At 42.9% G+C, this 17,327-nt stretch overlaps 1 protein-coding gene across 11 annotated transcripts in view; it reads left to right on the top strand.

The window, feature by feature from the left end:
- Positions 1–4,824: 4,824 nt before the first annotated feature.
- ZMYM2 (zinc finger MYM-type containing 2) overlaps positions 4,825–17,327 on the top strand; it is a 65,496-nt gene continuing 52,993 nt past the window's right edge. For 3 of the 11 annotated variants that reach the window (XM_060394114.1, XM_060394111.1, XM_060394120.1), the window contains exons 1-4: positions 5,849–5,954; positions 7,003–7,071; positions 12,508–12,564; positions 13,728–13,791. The gene's annotated coding sequence lies outside the window, so the exon portion shown is untranslated. Of the gene's footprint in view, positions 4,903–5,848; positions 6,059–6,115; positions 6,175–7,002; positions 7,072–12,504; positions 12,565–13,727; positions 13,792–17,327 lie in introns of those variants that run through there. The other 8 variants (XM_042254914.2, XM_042254913.2, XM_060394119.1 and 5 more) reach the window with 6 other exon arrangements.

Below are 17,327 nucleotides of genomic sequence, written 5' to 3'. Positions count from 1 at the left end.
TATTGCTCCTCCTCTGTCTGCCTCCCCCTTGTTATTCTAATAGCTGCTTCTAGAGCAGGTCTCTTTGGGCTTCCCTGGTGGGTCAGCTGGTAAAGAATCTGCCTGCAATGTGAGTGACCTGGGTTTGATCCTTGTGTTGGGAAGATAACCTGGAGAAGGGAAAGGCTACCTACTCCAGTATTCTGGCCTGGAGAATTCCATGGACTGTATAGTTCATGGGGTTGCAAAGAGTAGGACACAACTGAGCAACTTTCACTTCACTTTCAGGGCAGATCTCAATGGAAAGACCACTTGCTCAGAAAGGTGTACCATGGTCATTAGTACAGGTCCTGTACTAGTGGAAGTCATTAGTACAGACCTCGATAGGTCTCCAATGGTACTCCCTAATAACCAGCTCTGTTCCCTTACTAGCTCTCCACTGTAATTACTTTATTAATTTCGTAGATTCTTTGTTTGTCATGTCTATCTAATCTAGGGTAGACTATACTCTCCCTGAGGCCAAGGATTGTATCCGTCTTATTCTGTGTTCTAGCCCTCACACTTATCATATTATCTGGCATAACTTAGACACTCAGTTAATATCTGTGGAATGAATGAATATACAGGTCTTAAAAATTCCGTATTATGCTAACAACAATGACTAATTTTTGTTACTACCACTAAGCATTAGGTTTTTCTTACTCAATTTTATTGAAGTAGAGTTGACTTACAATTTTGTGTTCATTTCTGCTGTACAGCAAAGTAACTCAGTTATATTTATACATATTCTTTTTCCTCTTCTTTTCCATTATGTTTTCTCACAGGATATTGAATACAGCTCCTCACTAAGCATTGGTTGATAAAACTTTTCTGTCTTATCAAACTTGATGACTGTAACACTGGTTATATTTCTTATTTCTTTATTACATTTAAAAATGATTGAATTCAAAATTAGTTTCTTATCAATACAGCTATGGTGTCTCAAATGCATTTCCCACTAATTGTTTTATGTCACATCACATAAAAAATAAGCTTTTTTTTTTTTTAATCTTCCTACCTGTCATGAGTATGCAGCCAATCTTGGTCCTGCTTTTCCATAGGTGGGTTCTTGGACTTAATTTCTGTCTTAGAGGCAGAGGGAAGTCAAAGTATAAGTCTTCCGTAGCTACATATTTGTCTCCACTGTATGCATCTCATCTTAAAATCTTTTTATTTATCTGACAACAATAAAGATGATGACTCTGTTCTCAAGGACAATTTTATTCTTCTAGGTATCACCAGATTTTTTTTTACTGAATCTCTTTTTCACTTCTATATCACATAATAAAAAATGAGCAAGATATACTTCTTAAGGATGATATAAGTTTTTGAAAACATTCTGTGGAAAAATACTGATACATCAAAATGTTAACAGCAAGTAGAAACCACCTTGCTGTTACACACCTATTAAGTGGTGAGAAACCAGAACACTGAAGGCACCAAATGCTGATGAAGACATGGACATCAGGAACTCTCCTCATTACCAGAGGAGATGCAGAAGTTCACTGTGAAGACAGTTTCTTACAAAACTACACATACTCTTAACATAAGATACAACAGTCATGCTCTGTGGTATTTATCCAAATTAGTTACAAACATATTTATAAAACAGCCTGAACATGGATATTTATAGGAGTTTTATTCATAATTGCCAAAAATTTGGAAGCAACCAAGGCTTCTTTCTGTGGGTGAAAGAATAAATAAATGTGGTATGTCCAGACAATGGAATATTACTCAGCACTGAGAAGAAATGAGCTATGAATCCACAAAAAGACATGGAGGACTGTTAAATGCTTACTGCCTGATGGAGGAAGTCAATCTAAAAAGGCTGTTTACTATATGATTCCAACTATATGACATCCTGGGAAATATGACTATGGACAGTGTAAAGGTCAGTGATTGGCACGAGTTACAGAGATGGAGAGTTAAATAGGTGGAACACAGGATTTTTAGGGGAGTGAAACTATGCCAACATGCATTTGTTAAAACCCATAGAATGTATATACTAGCATAACCTTTGTAACAGAAGTGAACCCTAGTGTAACCTGTGGACTTGAGGTGAGAGTGTTATGTCAATGCAGGTTCATTCCCTGTAGCAAATGGACCACTTTAGAGAGGTCGCTGATAGTGGAGTGGGCTGTGCATGTGTAGGGCAGTGGGCCCATGGCAATTGTGTATTTACTACTCAGTTTTGCTGTGAACCTAAAACTGCTGGGGAAAAGCATATGACCTGTTACCAGGAGCCAACCTTGGGTGAAGAATTACAGGTAATTTTTTTTCTTTTGCTCTTTTTGCACTGGTTTTCCAATTTTTGTTGTTGTTATTGTTTGCTTTTTGTTTTTGTCACTGTGTGTTTGTTACCTATGGAAGTATGAAAAATATTTTTTTAAAAAGTATGCTAAACTAAAAGTTGTTGGATTTGCTTAATTTTAGATCTCAGTCTCTTAGAGAATTGTAACCTAGTACAGAAACTCAAAAAACAATAGTTGATAATATAAGGAACTCTTAAATGGGCAAAAATTAAGCTTTAAATAATTATTTTCAGCTAATGATTTTATGAAAATCATATAATTTGATTACTGGAAATGACCTCCATAATCAGGATACAATTTTCTTTTCAAAAATTTGCTTCTACTGTAGTCAGGACCTCTAAAGTTTAGAAGGCAGTTGGGTGGGCAATGATGCCTGGGAAATAAAATGAGAAACATGGTGGGTCCTTGCATTCTAGCATGGGGGAAAGTGTATACATATATATATGTAGTAAATATACTGGGTTATTTAATAATTTTTAAAAAGCCACAGGAACTGAGAGGAAAGCAATGTTCATAATAAGTTGGGAAAGTGAGAAGAGATGGAGGAGACATTGGGATCCTGAGGGATGAAAAGACTGAAGAGACAAGTGGACTTTTATTCAAGGGCACATTATGTACAATTCCTTCATTTTATTGACTGAGATACTGAGGCTCTGGAAGGTCTAGGGTCACAGAGCTGAGGAATGGTGGAGTCACATCCATGTGACTGCATGGATCTGCATTCTCGTCCAGATCAGAAGAGAAGGAAACTTTCTCAAGGGTTTGAGTGGCCAAACAAGTATTTAAAATACAAGTCCTCTGCTCAGATCTTCATGTTGCGTTCTTGCAAAGCTTAGTCTGCTTTTGTGATTAGCACAGAATAACACCGCACACACACACATTTTTGTAAAATCGTTCTCAAGTTATAATTTCATGCGTGTGTGTGTGCTAAGTTGCTTCAGTCATGTCTGACTCTTTGCAACCCCATGGACTGTAGAATTCCATACCATATAATTTATCCATTTTTTCAATTCATCCATTTAAAATGAAAAATTCAATTTTTTTTGCATATTCAGAGCTGTTGTCCAATTATTACTACAATCAATTTGCTCCAAAAAGAAGCTCCCTACACTTTAGCTATCATTCCCTACCTCCCCAGGCCTAGGGAACTAACCTACTTTCTATCTTTATAGATTGCCTTGCCTGGACAAGTCACATAAATAGAATCATACAATGTATAGGCTGGCTTATTTTTCTTAGCATAGTGTCTTCAAAGTTCATCCATATTGTAGCATGTCAGAGCTACATTCCTTGTTATTGCTGAGTAATATTCCATTGTATGGATCTACCACGTTTGTTTATGCATTCATTAGTTAATGGACATTTCAGTTGTTTCTACTTTTTGGAAATTACAAATAATTCTGTTGTGAACATTCAAATATTTGTTTTTATAAGTGCTTTTCTATAAAATTAAATGTAGCTTTTATGTAAATTATGACACAAAATGCTTTCCCCCATTTTCAAGTCTCAACTAAAATTCTCCCTGATATCATGTAGGTAATCTAGTGAACATTTTCACAGACAAATGGATTTGAATGAAGACAAAATGTGACATATATACTAATAAGCAATTATTACTCTTAATTATAAAACAGCAATACAGTTAGATAATTAGTGTCAATATAGAGCTTCCTTAAATTAAACGGCATGCAGTAATCCAATCTGTCACTAAAGTCTGTGACAGAGCTTATTTGGAAGTATCTCTACTTAAGAATCCCAGGGACAGGGGAGCCCGGCGGGGGCTGCCGTCTATGGGGTCTCACGGAGTCGGACACGACTGAAGCGATTTAGCAGCAGCAGCAGCTACTTAAGCCATCTAATTATAAACTCAGTGAAGAGAAGTTATTGCAATGGTTTGTGGTAACAGAAAGGGGATGATGTAAGTTTTCATGGACTGATTACAATGTTATCGCGCATTTTGTAATAGCGGACGTTTCTGTCGTGAAAATGGTGACGTGAAGAATGTCAATGTAAAACGGTACTGGGTAACACACAGTCTTACAAGGATATTTTGTTTTTACTGAAAACTGAAAAACTTTATAATTAAGAAATAAAATGCAGAAAAAGAAATCGTACCATTTTGAGGAAGTGGGTTAAAATGCATATTTAAATGCATATCTTTCAATTTAAATAAAGACCAGTATATTCATTACTTGATTTATACACAATGAAACACTTTCTACTAGACTGTGCTCCGTAAGTAGCGTCTCTTAAAGTTCAGTCTTTTCTGAGACCTTCATGGATGATTATAATTTCATTAGAAAGTTCATGTTGTCCACCATCGTGTTGAACTTTAAAGTTGAACATCACGCGTCTGTTTACACTAGCAGGCGGTGTGTGAAATTAGGTCCACTGTATCCATCCATTTACGCCCCAACGGCGCCGGCTGCAGTCCCACCGACGGCCGCCAGGGCGGCCTCCCCGCCCGCCTCCTACGTGGAACCTCCGGACCCGCAGAGCCCGTGACGCGCGCCCGGGACGTAGGTGTAGACGGCGAACAAAAGCCGAGCCCCGCGGCCCAGGTGGCTCCTCGGTAGGAGCTCGCTCGGTCTCGCCCGGCAGACCTCGCACCTGCGCACCCTCCTGCCCCGCGGCCTTGTACGCCGCGAGGCAGACGAGCGCAGAGGTCGGGGTCCGGCGGGCCCGGCCCAGCCCTTCCGACAGGCGGGCGCCGGGATCGAGGACCCGCAGTCGCCTCCATCTTGACCGGCGGAGGCGGGAGCGGCGTCCGGGCCGGACCCCGTCACGTCGGCCAGGCCCAGGTTCGCAGCCGGCAGCGGGCGCCGTCTCCACCGCGGGGCCCAGCCCCGGCTTCTTGGGACCAGTCGGAGTTGCCCCCAGTTCCCCCCGCGGCCCCGACAAGATGGAGGACGTCGTCTCCTCCCTCAGCCATGACGGGAGCGGGGGACGCCTCCCCACGGGGCTGAGGAGAGGGGAAGCGCCTCCAGCCCTAGGAGCGCGCGGGGCCCCGCCGCCGGCCTTCCAGACCCCTGCTCCCGCCCCCTTCGCCGAAGCCCCTGCCCTTCCAGCCCTCACGGGGCTCCCAGACACTGGACAGGGAGGGCTTGGGGGACATCGAGGCCGCGGCGCTCCTGAGGAGGCGGCGCTCGTAGCCGTTGCGAGGGCAGGTGGCCCGGATCAGGTCTTCGGGCCGCCGGGGCCCGACAGCGCCCAGCCCCAGGGGCCGAGCTGCGGCCGGTGCTGCGGGAACCGGAGTCGGCGGCCCGACCCTGACGGGCCGGGCCACGGTGGGGGCGGGGAAGGGGGGGGGTATGGAATGGAGGCGCGGGGGTGTGGTCTGCGGCTGACGGACAGGGCATCGGACCACCCCCTCAAGGGGGGGTCCTGAAGGAAGGCGGACGCAGCCAATGGGCATCCCCGAGGCGCCCAGGCCGCCCTCCCCGGCCGCCAGTGAGGGCGCAGGGGGCGGGGCCTGCCGGGTCGGGCCGCGCCGCCGCGGCCGCCGCCTCCGCCTCCTCACCAGCGCTAAAGCCGGGACTGGACCGAGCGGAGTTGCGCGTGTTGCCGAAGGGGGGTGGGCCGGGGGCGGGGAGGTTCGTTCCGCGGAGCCGCAGCCAGAACCGGGTGAGGCTTGTCCCCGCCGTGTTTCCAGCTCAGGGCCGCCGACAGTGGGGGTGGCCGGGAGCGGCGCAGCCTCCGGAGGCGGAGGCGCCGGGAGGCGGAGATGGGTGAGGGCGGCCTCCGAAGCCTCCCACCGACCCGGGACGAGCGCCCCGCGGCGCGGCCGCCGTCGCCGCTGCCGCTTCGGGGCCTCAGGCTGCCGGCGGCTCCGCTGATGTCCCAGGCGCGTTGGCGGGCGGCCCGCGGGCTGCGGGAGTGCGGGCGCGGCCGCGAGGGCGGAGTGAGGCAGCCGCCGGCGGCGGGGGTCGCCCGGGGCCGCCCGGGGCGGGGGCCGGCTGTGGGGGTCGCGCCGTGTGGGGGTGGGGTGGGGTGGGTGGGGGAGGGGCGCCTCCGTGGGGGCTCGGGGTCCCGTTAGCGTTCTCCCAGCGACGGCGCGAGGTCCCCGAGTTTGAGGGCGAGGGCGCGGGCCCCCCGCGCCGGTCCCCTCCTCGGCCGCCCCGGCCCCGGCGCGCGCGCGGCTCGGCTCCGCACGTATTGTTTGGCTGGGTCTCTAATGGCGGACGGGGAGGCAGCGCTGCCGGTCGCTGACTGCGGGGGGGCAAGTCTCGGGCCCGGGGCAAGAGCCGGGGGCACAGGCGGGGGGTTTCCGCCCCGCGGCGACGCGGGCTCCCCCCAGCCCGGCGTGGGTGCGGGCGCGGCAGAGACGGCGCTGGGCGGGCCGATCCCGGGGATCGGAGTCTCCGCTGGCGTCGAGGCTGCGCTCGCCCTTCCCTTACCCCTCCCCCTCCCCGAGCAGGCCTGCTGCCCTCCGCCTCCTCCCCCCAGGGTTTGCCTTTCACGTGGGTTTTGGTCCCAAATAAAAATTTTATGCCGTTTTGCTCTACTTTACGTTGGAGGGGATTGTTGATGCCTGGCTAGGGAGCAATAATCGAAGGTCCGAACCTCCTTGACCTCTTATTCCGTTCTCTGCCTCCTTCTGGTGGAAAAGACTTGGTTCTTCCACCTGGTTAGATGTTGTTGATCCATTTTTTCATTTTTTCTCTTATCCCAGGACCAGGAGTTGAATTCATCCCTACCTGGTGCATCTTTGGCTGAGCGTGAGGAGGACAACACCCCGATTGTGAGTCTTTCGCCCCTTATTTGATGCTCCTGGAAGACGTTGGCAGGTTAATGTAGGGCCTCGGCCTGGGGACCGGTGCGTCCCCGTTGTTTTGAGGGGGAGGAGCTTCCCCCTGGGTGGCACTGCCCCCGGGGCGCAGCCTGGATAATGGCTGGTGAGGCAGCTGGGAGTGGGCGCTGCTGTTTGCACCGCTGCAGAGAGCGCTCCTGCTGCAATACCAACCTCAGCAACCAGACGACGGGCTCCTGCCGCTGCTCACGTTACCCGGGAGGAGGGGTGGAGGAAGGAGGGCATATTGCTGGCGCCCTCTAGAGCTCCAGGGTGGGAATTGAAGTCGTTTGGTTTGACGCCTGGTCTGCAACCATCTTTTAACACTTTCTCTTCCTTTTCAATGGAGAATTGGTTGAAAGGGTTGGAGAAGCAGAAAGGCAGATTTAGATCTGAGTGTGTGATGTAAAACATGAATTTTGACTCTTAGGGTTCATGAGTTGGTGGATGTCTTTGACGTGTTTGTTTAGGAAAGGTGTGAGGCCCCCTCCTCCTGTTGTCTTACTTTATCACTTAGTTCCCTGCTCTGGTTACTCTTAGCCCCAAATCTTTCGTGATGCTTAGTGTTCCCTTGAGTTGTTCCTGACGTGTTACCTGAGAGTAATTGTTTAATGCTTGCAATTTGTCGGTTTTAAAGTAGCCTTGTAATATGCTAGACAGTAAGGTAAACATAACAGGTCATTTTCCATCCGTTGTAATGAGTTACAAAATATCAGTGAAGTTACTGTTCTGGACACATTATATCTCTGGAGCCCACTGATAGTTAACTTGCAGATCTCTGTCAAAGGTGAGTCATGAGTATGGTTGCTTATACTTAAATATTAAGTCTCAAATGGGCCAAAAAATAATAGACGATGAACACAAACTGAGTACTGATTGTGAAGGATGATGTGAGGATGGCAACTTGTATTAAGCAAATGCTACTTTAGGCAGGTCCCCGATACTTTCATGTATTATTTCCTTTAAGGAAATCTTGGCAAATGGCCTGCAGGGTCATAAAAATAGCATGTATTGAGCCTGTATTGTATGCCAGCATAAGTTTTTTTTTTTTAAGTTACTATGGCAACTATCAACTTTATGAGGGAGAATAGTATATTGAACCTCTGTGTACCTATCATTTACATTCTATAATTATCAACACATGTCCAGACTAGTTTTTAACATATTAAATAATTTAATCTTTATAAAAACTTAGTGTTTTTATTCCTAATTCTTAGAGGAGGAAACAGGCATAAGCAGATAACCCAGGCAGTAGTATTCATTTAAACAGGAACCAGTTTTGGTTACAGGCCTGAGTTCAGCAGCTTCGGTGTCCTGTTTCATTTGTAAATTTTCATTTATTTTATTTATTTATTTTTTAATCTTTGGGCCACACTGAGGCCTATAAGGTCTTAGTTCCCTGATAAGGGATCAAACCTGTGCCCCCTGTATTAGCAGTGTGGAGTTCTAGCCACTGGATTTCTAGGGAAGTCCTTTGTGTTGTCCTGTTTTAAAGTATATAATATGCTTATTTCACAAATATAGAAATTGAAAAAAACTGGAAGTTACAACCTTTTCAGCCTGTATTCCTTTCCTGGAAACCAGTGGGTAAACAAATATGGAATGTTAAATCTTACTGAATACCTTTAAGAAAAAAAAGTAGTACCACAGTTGTCAATTAGATAACTATAAGATAATTATTTGACTGTTTTTAAACTAATAGGGTCTATTTGAATCAGAAATAATATACTCTCTTTTTTTCAGTGTGTATGTGTGCAATTTAGTGTCTGTTCCTTAAATACTGTAACTTAAAATGAATATAACTTCTGTAATGAGTTTAAAGGTCTTTTCAGGCATTAAATCATTCAGATATAGTGGATCAGGGATTAGATCTTTCAGCTATCAATAGATGGGTAAAGCTTATATTATCACCACATACTTTCCCAAAAGATTTACCATTCTAAAATTTTTCTTTGTACTTATTTGTGATGTTGGTGGAGGAAGGTTAATTGGTTAAATACACATTTGGAGATGAGGACATACAAAATGTATAATCAGGACTTGCCTGTAATGTCAACATATGTATACTAATGAAAGCTTAAGATTCTTTCAAATACAGTTGACCCTTGAACTACATGGATTTGAATTGTGGGTCCACTTATGCCTGGATTTTTTTTAATAGTGCTGCAGGCAGTTGGATCTGCTGATATGAAGGAACTCAGTAAAAGGGAGGCCCAACTATAATTTATACACGGATATACTTTTTTCTGACTGCGCTGTGCATCATGTGTGATCTTAGTTCCCAAACCAGGTATTGAACTTGTGACCCTTGTGGTAGAAGCTCGAAGTCCTAACCACTGACATCAGGGGAGTCTCACTTTTTGAAGGGATGTGGTTGTTGTTTTCCTTAACGATTTAGCTCAGAATTAAAAATCTTTTACTTTTTACTGAAAAGCATGGTGCTTTAAACTAATGGTGCTTTAATGCACCAGGCAAAAAGATAACCTGACAATTTTAAATTCACTTTGATTAAATCAAAGTTCTTGATTACATGTGAATTTATTGTGCACTTAATGTGAGTTAGGTACCTTTAGTTGTACTTATGAAGTATTTTGATATTTAAAAATACTTCACGTTTATGGTACCTTCTTTAGTGCATCCTTAATAGTGTGTGTCCCTCCTGTTGTCCTTTGTCAAACAGTTGAGGGAAAGGGAGAGTGGCCCTGCTTTTCTGAGTTCTCCTCTAGGTTCTCTTGCGCTGGACTCTTGTACCCCATGTGGTGGGACAACTCTGAATATTCAGATGTCACACCGATGCTGACAGTGAACATTTCAGACCTTTGTGTGGTTATGGAGCTTGACATACCATCTTTGTACAACAATGTTCCTATTTTTAGAAGTTTTATTGTATGTTGCCCTTGTTTGAGGTGCAGAGTGCCTTACTAATGCATTTGAGGCAAAGTGAATCTTTACTTTTAGTCAGATGCTGTGTTGTAACTGTGATGAAAAGAATATATATGCATGCTGGAGCTCTGTTGTTGTCAAAAGGTGTGGTATAATTAGAAATTTTGTATCTCTTTTTAGGTATTCATATCTGTCTACTGGTAATATTATTCACACATATATTATTATGTTGAGTAACACTTACTATAAGAGAACATTGACATGTTCACCTTTCATGTTTTATTTCAGCAATGCAAGATGAGCCTAAACCCAAATGCTTTCTCCCATTGGATTAACAGTATTTTATGTAGGGCATTTTAAGTTAGGAAGCAAGTATGCTGAGACAGTGTGTTGATTCCATGTATTTTCCATTTTTTATTTCAGTTGGTTAATTTTTTTCTATTCCTGTCAGAGCACAAATTGGGATTTTAGAATTGAACAGAACTTTTAAGATATTCCCTGGTGGCTGAGATGGTAAATAATCCGCCTGAAATGCTGGGGACCTGGGTTCGATCCTTGGCTTGAGAAGATGCCCTGGGGAAGAGAATGGCTACCCACTCCAGTAGTCTATCCCAGAGAATTCCATGGACAGAGGTGCCTGGGCAGGCTACATACAGTCCATGGGGTCACAAAGAGTCAGACAGGACTAAGCCACTTTGACTTTCACTTTAAGATATTCAAATCTCAAAGTTCTTATGGACAGCTCCAATATGTAAAAACTATAAATTGTCATTGAGAAAGTTACTGTTGGGTAAATAATTTTCAACTATGAGGCTCTGGGTAACAATTGTAGTTTTTAATTTTTTATTTTGATTGTTTACCTGCAAAAAAAAATTGTTTTACATAATCAGAATCGCTAATTTTTATATGTGCAGCTTATTTTTTAAACAAGCCCATTTGTAATCTTAGGTTTCTGTTATTAAAATAGTACTGAGAAGAGAATTTTGAAGACCAGCACCAAACACTTAACTTGGGGTAACAAGATAAGTTGGTGATCTTAAAGTGTGTTAAAAGTTGGATTACAACACATTTGAGTATATCTGTTGTTTTATTGCATATTTTAAGATGTATTTTTTGGATCAAGTTTTACACAACACTTGAAGGACTTTGTAACTGCAGAATAAGTTTTTGTGTACTATTGAAGTCTAGGGGATTCCCTAGTGGCTCAGAGGGTAAAGTGTCTGCCTGCAATGCAGGAGACCTGGGATCGATTCCTGGCGCGGGGATCCCCTGGAAAAGGAAATGGCAGCCCACTCCAGTACTGTTGCTGCTGCTGCTGCTAAGTCGCTTCAGTTGTGTCCGACTCTGTGCAACCCCATAGATGGCAGCCCACCAGGCTCCGGTCCCTGGGCAGGCAAGAACACTGGAGTGGGTTGCCATTTCCTTCTCCAATGCATGAAAGTGAAAAGTGAAAGTGAAGTTGCTCAGTCATGTCCGACTCTTAGCAACCCCATGGACTGCAGCCTACCAGGCTCCTCCGTCCATGGGATTTTCCAGGCAAGAGTACTAGAGTGGGTTGCCATTGCCTTCTCCGCACTCCAGTACCCTTGCCTGGAAAATTCTATGGACGGAGAAGCTGGTAGGCTACAGTCCGTGGGGTCACAAAGAGTTGAACATGACTGAGCGACTTTACTTTCTTTATTGAAGTCTAGAGTTGTAGTGTGTAACAGTTGTTGTTCAGTCTCTTAAGTCATGTCAGACTCTTTACGACCTCATGGATGGCAGCACGCTAGGCTCCTCTGTCCTCCACCATCACCCAGATTTTGCTCAGATTCATATGCATTGAGTGGGTAACGCTATCTAACCATCTCATCCTCTGCCACCGCCTTCTCCTTTTGGCTTCAGTCTTTCACAGTGTCAGTGTCTTTTTCAATAAGTCAGCTCTTCACATCAGGTATCCAAAGTATTGGAGGTTCAGCATCAGTCCTTCCAATGAATACTCAGGGTTGATTTCCTTCAGGGTTGACTGGTTTGACTCTCAGGAGTCTTCTCTAGCACCATAGTTCGAAAGCATTAGTTCTTTGGCATTCAGCCTTCTTTGTGGTTCAGCTCTCACATCCATACATGACTGTTGGAAAAACCATAACTTTGACTGTATGGACCTTTGTTGGCAAAGTGATGCCTCTGCTTTTAAATATGTTGTCTAGGTTTGTCACAGCTTTTTTCCAAGGAGTAAGCACCTTAATTTCATGGCTGCAGTCACTGTCCACAGTGATTTTGGAGCCCAAGAAAGTAAAATCTATCTATGCTTCCACTTTTTCCTTCTATTTTGCTATGAAGTGATAGGACCAAATGCCATGACCTTAGTTTTTTGAATGTTGAATTTTTAGGCAGCTTTTTCACTCTCCTCTTTCACTTTCATCAAGCATCTTAATTTTATGAAGAGGCTCTGTAGTTCCTTTTCACTTTCTGCTATTAGAATGGTATCATCTGAATATCTGAGGTTGTTGATATTTCTCCCAGCAGGCTTGATTCCAGAATGTGATTCATCCAGCCTAGCATTTCACACGATATACTCTGCACGTAAGTTAAAAAAACAAGGCAACAGAATACAGCCTTGTCACACTCCTTTCTCAATTTGGAACTGGTCAATTGTTTCATGTCTGGTTCTAATTGTTGCTTCTTGACCTGCATACAGGTTTCTTAGGAGACAGGTAGGGTGGTCTGATATTCCCATCTCTTAAAGAACTTTTTCACACTGTGATCCACACAGTCAAAGCTTTGGCGTAGTCAGTGAAGCAGGTGTTGAGGTTTTTAAGTTAAGTATTTTAAGTAAGATTGTGATGCACAGCTAGAGGTTTCAGACAGAAAAAAGTTTATAAGGTCCCTCAAGATTTGTATTTTTAAAATAACGTTGATTTTTTTCATTCTCAGCATACTACTCATTTTGCATATATACTATTATCAACAATTGACATTTTGGGAACTTCTTTTGTGGTCCAATGGCTAAGACTCCAAGCTCCTAATGCAGGGGCTCAGTTTGATCCCTGGTCAGGGAACTAGATCCCACATGCTGCAACTAAGACCCAGTGCAGCCAAATAAATACATAAATAAGCAATTGACATTTTTGATAATCTCTTTCCTTATGTTGCAAGGGTCTTCAGCAGATTAATGTGAGTTGTACTGACCAGTGTGTTAGGCTGGTCCACAAGTCTCAGTTCTGTGTGATGGTGGTAGTGCTAGTTCAGCAGAAGTGTGAGGAGCCTGTTTTCAGCAGGGTGAGGTCAGGAGGAGCCTTAGAGTGTCAGGGCCAGGGCATGTACGCACATCCTCAGTCCTGTCTGACTCTCTGCCACCTGCGTGGACTGTACTCGCCAGGCTCCTCTGTCCATGGATAGGGATTCTCCCACAAGTTACTAGAGTGGGTTGCCATGCCCTTCTCCAGGAGATCTTCCCAGCCCAGGGACTGAACCCAAGTCTCCTGCTTGACAGGCGGGTTCTTTTCCACTGAGCCACCTGGGAAGCTTGATACATTAACTTCTCCCAAATGGCAAAGATTGGAGGAGGGGTAGATAAATGGTGAAAGGGAGTTCAGATGACTTGGATGTGGGAGTAGGTGGTTTGGGGCTTTGAGACACCTCAGCTGAGACGAGTTAATCAGTCTGGGCATTGAGGTTTTATTTAAAATCAGGGGAGTGGATGAGATCCCCAGAGAAAATTAAAATTATTTGAAATTATCTTGCAGTTAAAGTTTGACCCTATGGAAAAGAAGAGATTATTCCTTAACTTGGAAATTCTACGCTCTAGAGGTAACTTGAATCAATTAATTGATTTATTTGTTTATTTACTAGATCAAAAGAGATTATTTTTTAGATGCTGGCATAGCCCTTGAATGGATTTTTAGTATGTTAATTAAATGATTCCTATCAGCTTCTAAAACCAGAGTAGCATTGTCTCATATCTGATAAAGATATTAAAAGAGATTTTCTTAAAAGAGATTTTGTGGCTAGATGGTAAGCAACATGAAGTCATAATCTGTGTTCATCTGTCATTGATCTCCTGGCTCCTTTCCCCAGAGATGAGTAGTAGTACCAATTTAGTGTGTATTACTCTAAATCCTTCCTGGGCATATATTAACATGTACCTGTAATAATAAATTATATGTGCATGTTGAAAACATGTATGCTATGTGCCATACTTTGGCCACCTGATGCAAAGAGCCAACTCATGGGGAAAGACCCTGATGCTGGGAAAGATTGAGGGCAAAAGGAGAAAGGAGCAGCAGAGGATGAGGTGGTTAGATAGTATCACCAACTCAATGGACATGATTCCGAGCAAAGTCTGGAGATACTGGAGGACAGAGGAGCCTGGTATACCACAGGTACTGTCCATGGTGCCTCAAAGAGTCGGACACAGATATGACTTAGTGAGTGAACAACAATAAACAACTATATACATCTTCCTGCATCTTGGTTTTTTTACTTAGTAGTATGTCTTAGACATTTTTCTGAGTTAGTATGTAAGGATTTCTTTTTAAAATGCTGTGTGGCACTTAATGACGTGCACTTTTTTAGCAGTTCAGATATTCTGTTGGTGGACATTTAATCTATTTGGGTTTTTCTGTTATTTACAGTGCTGCATGAAATATATATAAAGTAGTTCCTTTGGGTTCATGTGTGTTTTCTCTGGGGGAGATTCTGGAGAGCCAGTCAGCATGTGGCTCCGTGGTAAAGAACCTGCCTGCTAATGCAGGAGACAGAGGAGACAGGGGTTCTATCCCTGGGTCAGCAAGATTTCCCGGAGGAGGAAATAGCAACCCACTCCAGAATTCTTGCCTGGAAAATCCCAGGACAGTTGAGCCTGATTGGCAATAGTCCATGTGGTCCTAAAGAGTTGGACATAACTTAGCGACTGAACATGCACATGTGCATATTACATACATGTTTTTATAGACACTGCCAGATTGCTTTCCACTGGACCACAAAACTCACTGCCCTTTCTACTAGTTATTCCATGTTCTTGCCAACACTAAATATTATCAAATAAATAGTTAAAGTTTTGTCCGTTTAATTTGTCTTCTTTCTAAAGTATGGAATGTACACATTATATAGCATGTATCTTTTTCATATTTTTGCACCTTATTGTGTTTCTTTGCTATGTAAACATTTTATGATGTAATGGGAAAAATCCATTTCACTATTGCAAGCAATGGGAACAACTGTAACATATGCAAGAATTTTATGAAGGAAATTGTAAAATAATACAGTAAGACATGCAAGAAAACCAGAATGGACAGATTTACATATATCTGAATGGGAAGACCTGAATAATATAAAAGATTAATTTATTTTGTCTTCAAATATGTCTAAATTCAATGAAATGCTGACTAAATCCCTTAATATTGATAGATACATATGGTACCATACAACAATGATTAACTATAGAGAAAATATTTGGATATAGTATACCTAGAGTGGCACTGCCGAATTTTATGGTAATTCCATTTTCAATTTTTTGAATAACCTCCATTCTGTTGTCTATAGTGGTGGCACCTTTTTACATTTCCAATAGCAGTGCACAAGGAATCATCCTTTCTTCAATCAGCTAACCAATTTCCCTTCACTAATATTGTTACTTTTTGTTTATTTTGATAGTAGCCATCCTGATGGATGTGATGTCTTTCCTGGTTTGATTTGCATATCCCTAATAAATGATTATGTTGAACATCATTAGAATTTGAGAAAGAACAGTGTTAATTCTTCTTTAAATGTCTGGTAGACTTCACCTGGTTAGTCCTGATTTCTTTATTGGGAGATTTTTGATTACTTATTCAGTCTCTTTGCATGTTATAATTCAGATTTTGTGTTTCTTCTTGAGTCAGTTTTTGTAGTTTGTGTTAAAAATTTACCTGTTTTTAAAATTTTTTTATTTTGGGTTGTCCAGTTTTTTGGCATATAATTGCAAAATTATATTCATTCATTTCTATAAAGTCACTAGTGATACCTTATTAATATTTCTGATTTTTTTAAAACAATTTTATATTTGTTCTGCTAGTCACATGTCAATTTCTTTCTCTTTTGTTTGCACTCCTTGGTTTGTGTGATCTTAGTTTTGGACCAGGGATCAAACATGGGCCCTGGCAGTGAAAGGGCAAAGTCCTAACCACGAGACCACCAGAGAATTCTCTTTGTTTCTGATTTTAATAACTTTAGAGAGTTTTTTCCTTGTCAGTCTAGCTAAAGGTTTGTTAATTTTTTCAAGGAGCCACATATTTGTAATTTTTTGTTTCCTCTGTTTTTTATTAAAATTTTTTTTTTCATTCCCCCTCCTTTTTATTTTGTACTGGAGTGTGTGTGTGTGTGTGTGTGTGTGTGAAGTTGCCTCAGTCGTGTCCAATTCCTTGTGACCCTATGGACTGTACAGGCTCTGTCCATGGGATTCTCCAGGCAAGAATATTGGTGTGGGTTGCCATGCCCTCCTTCAGGGCATCTACCAGACCCAGCAATCAAACCCATGTCTCTTATGTCTCCTGCATTGGCAGGCAGATTCTTTACCACTAGCGCCACTTGGGAAGCCCTTCTTTTATTTTACTGTTCTTTGTTTTGTGTATCTGTGCACTGATCTTTATTACTGCATCCTTTCTGCTAGTTTTAGTTTATTTAGCTCTTTTTCTGATTTCTTAAGGTGTAAACTTTATTGGTTTGAGATTTTTAATGTAGATGTTAATAGCAGTAAGTTTTCTGCTGAGTAAAACTTCCACTGCATCCCTTGTTTCAGTATGTTGTGTTTTTGTTTTCTTTTGTCTCATGATTATTTTCTTATTTCCCAAGTTTCTTTTTTTAATCAGGGCTTTAAAAATTATTTATTTATTTTTGGCTGTGCTGGCTCTTTGATGCTCCGTGGGCTACTCTCTTAGATGTGGTGCTTGGGCCTTCTCTTGTTGTGAAGTACAGGCTTTAGGTGTGCAGGCCTCAGTAGTTGCTCTAGAGCTAGGCTCAGTAGTTGCTTTGTTGCTTTGTGTCATGTGGGATCTTCTTGGATCAGGAATTGAACCTGTGTTCCCTGTATTTACAGATGGATTCTTTACCATTGGGCCACTGGGGAAACCCTCTTGTAAGCTTTTTTGACTTAAAGTTTATTTTGTCCAATATCCACACATCCACTGCATTTCTCTTTTGGGTATTATATACATGGGGTATCTTTTCTATCCTACTTTCAGCCTCCTTGTATTTTTTTTTACTCTAAGATGAGTCTCTTCTAGATAGAATATAGATGGATCATGTGTGTCTTTTTATCCAGCCTAAGCTCTTTCAGTAATTTAGTCTATTTACATTTAAAGTAATTG

The sequence above is a fragment of the Ovis aries genome, chromosome 10 (assembly GCF_016772045.2).
Source record: "Ovis aries strain OAR_USU_Benz2616 breed Rambouillet chromosome 10, ARS-UI_Ramb_v3.0, whole genome shotgun sequence".
Lineage (NCBI taxonomy): Eukaryota > Metazoa > Chordata > Mammalia > Artiodactyla > Bovidae > Ovis > Ovis aries.
This window is presented reverse-complemented; position numbering and strand designations above follow the sequence as displayed.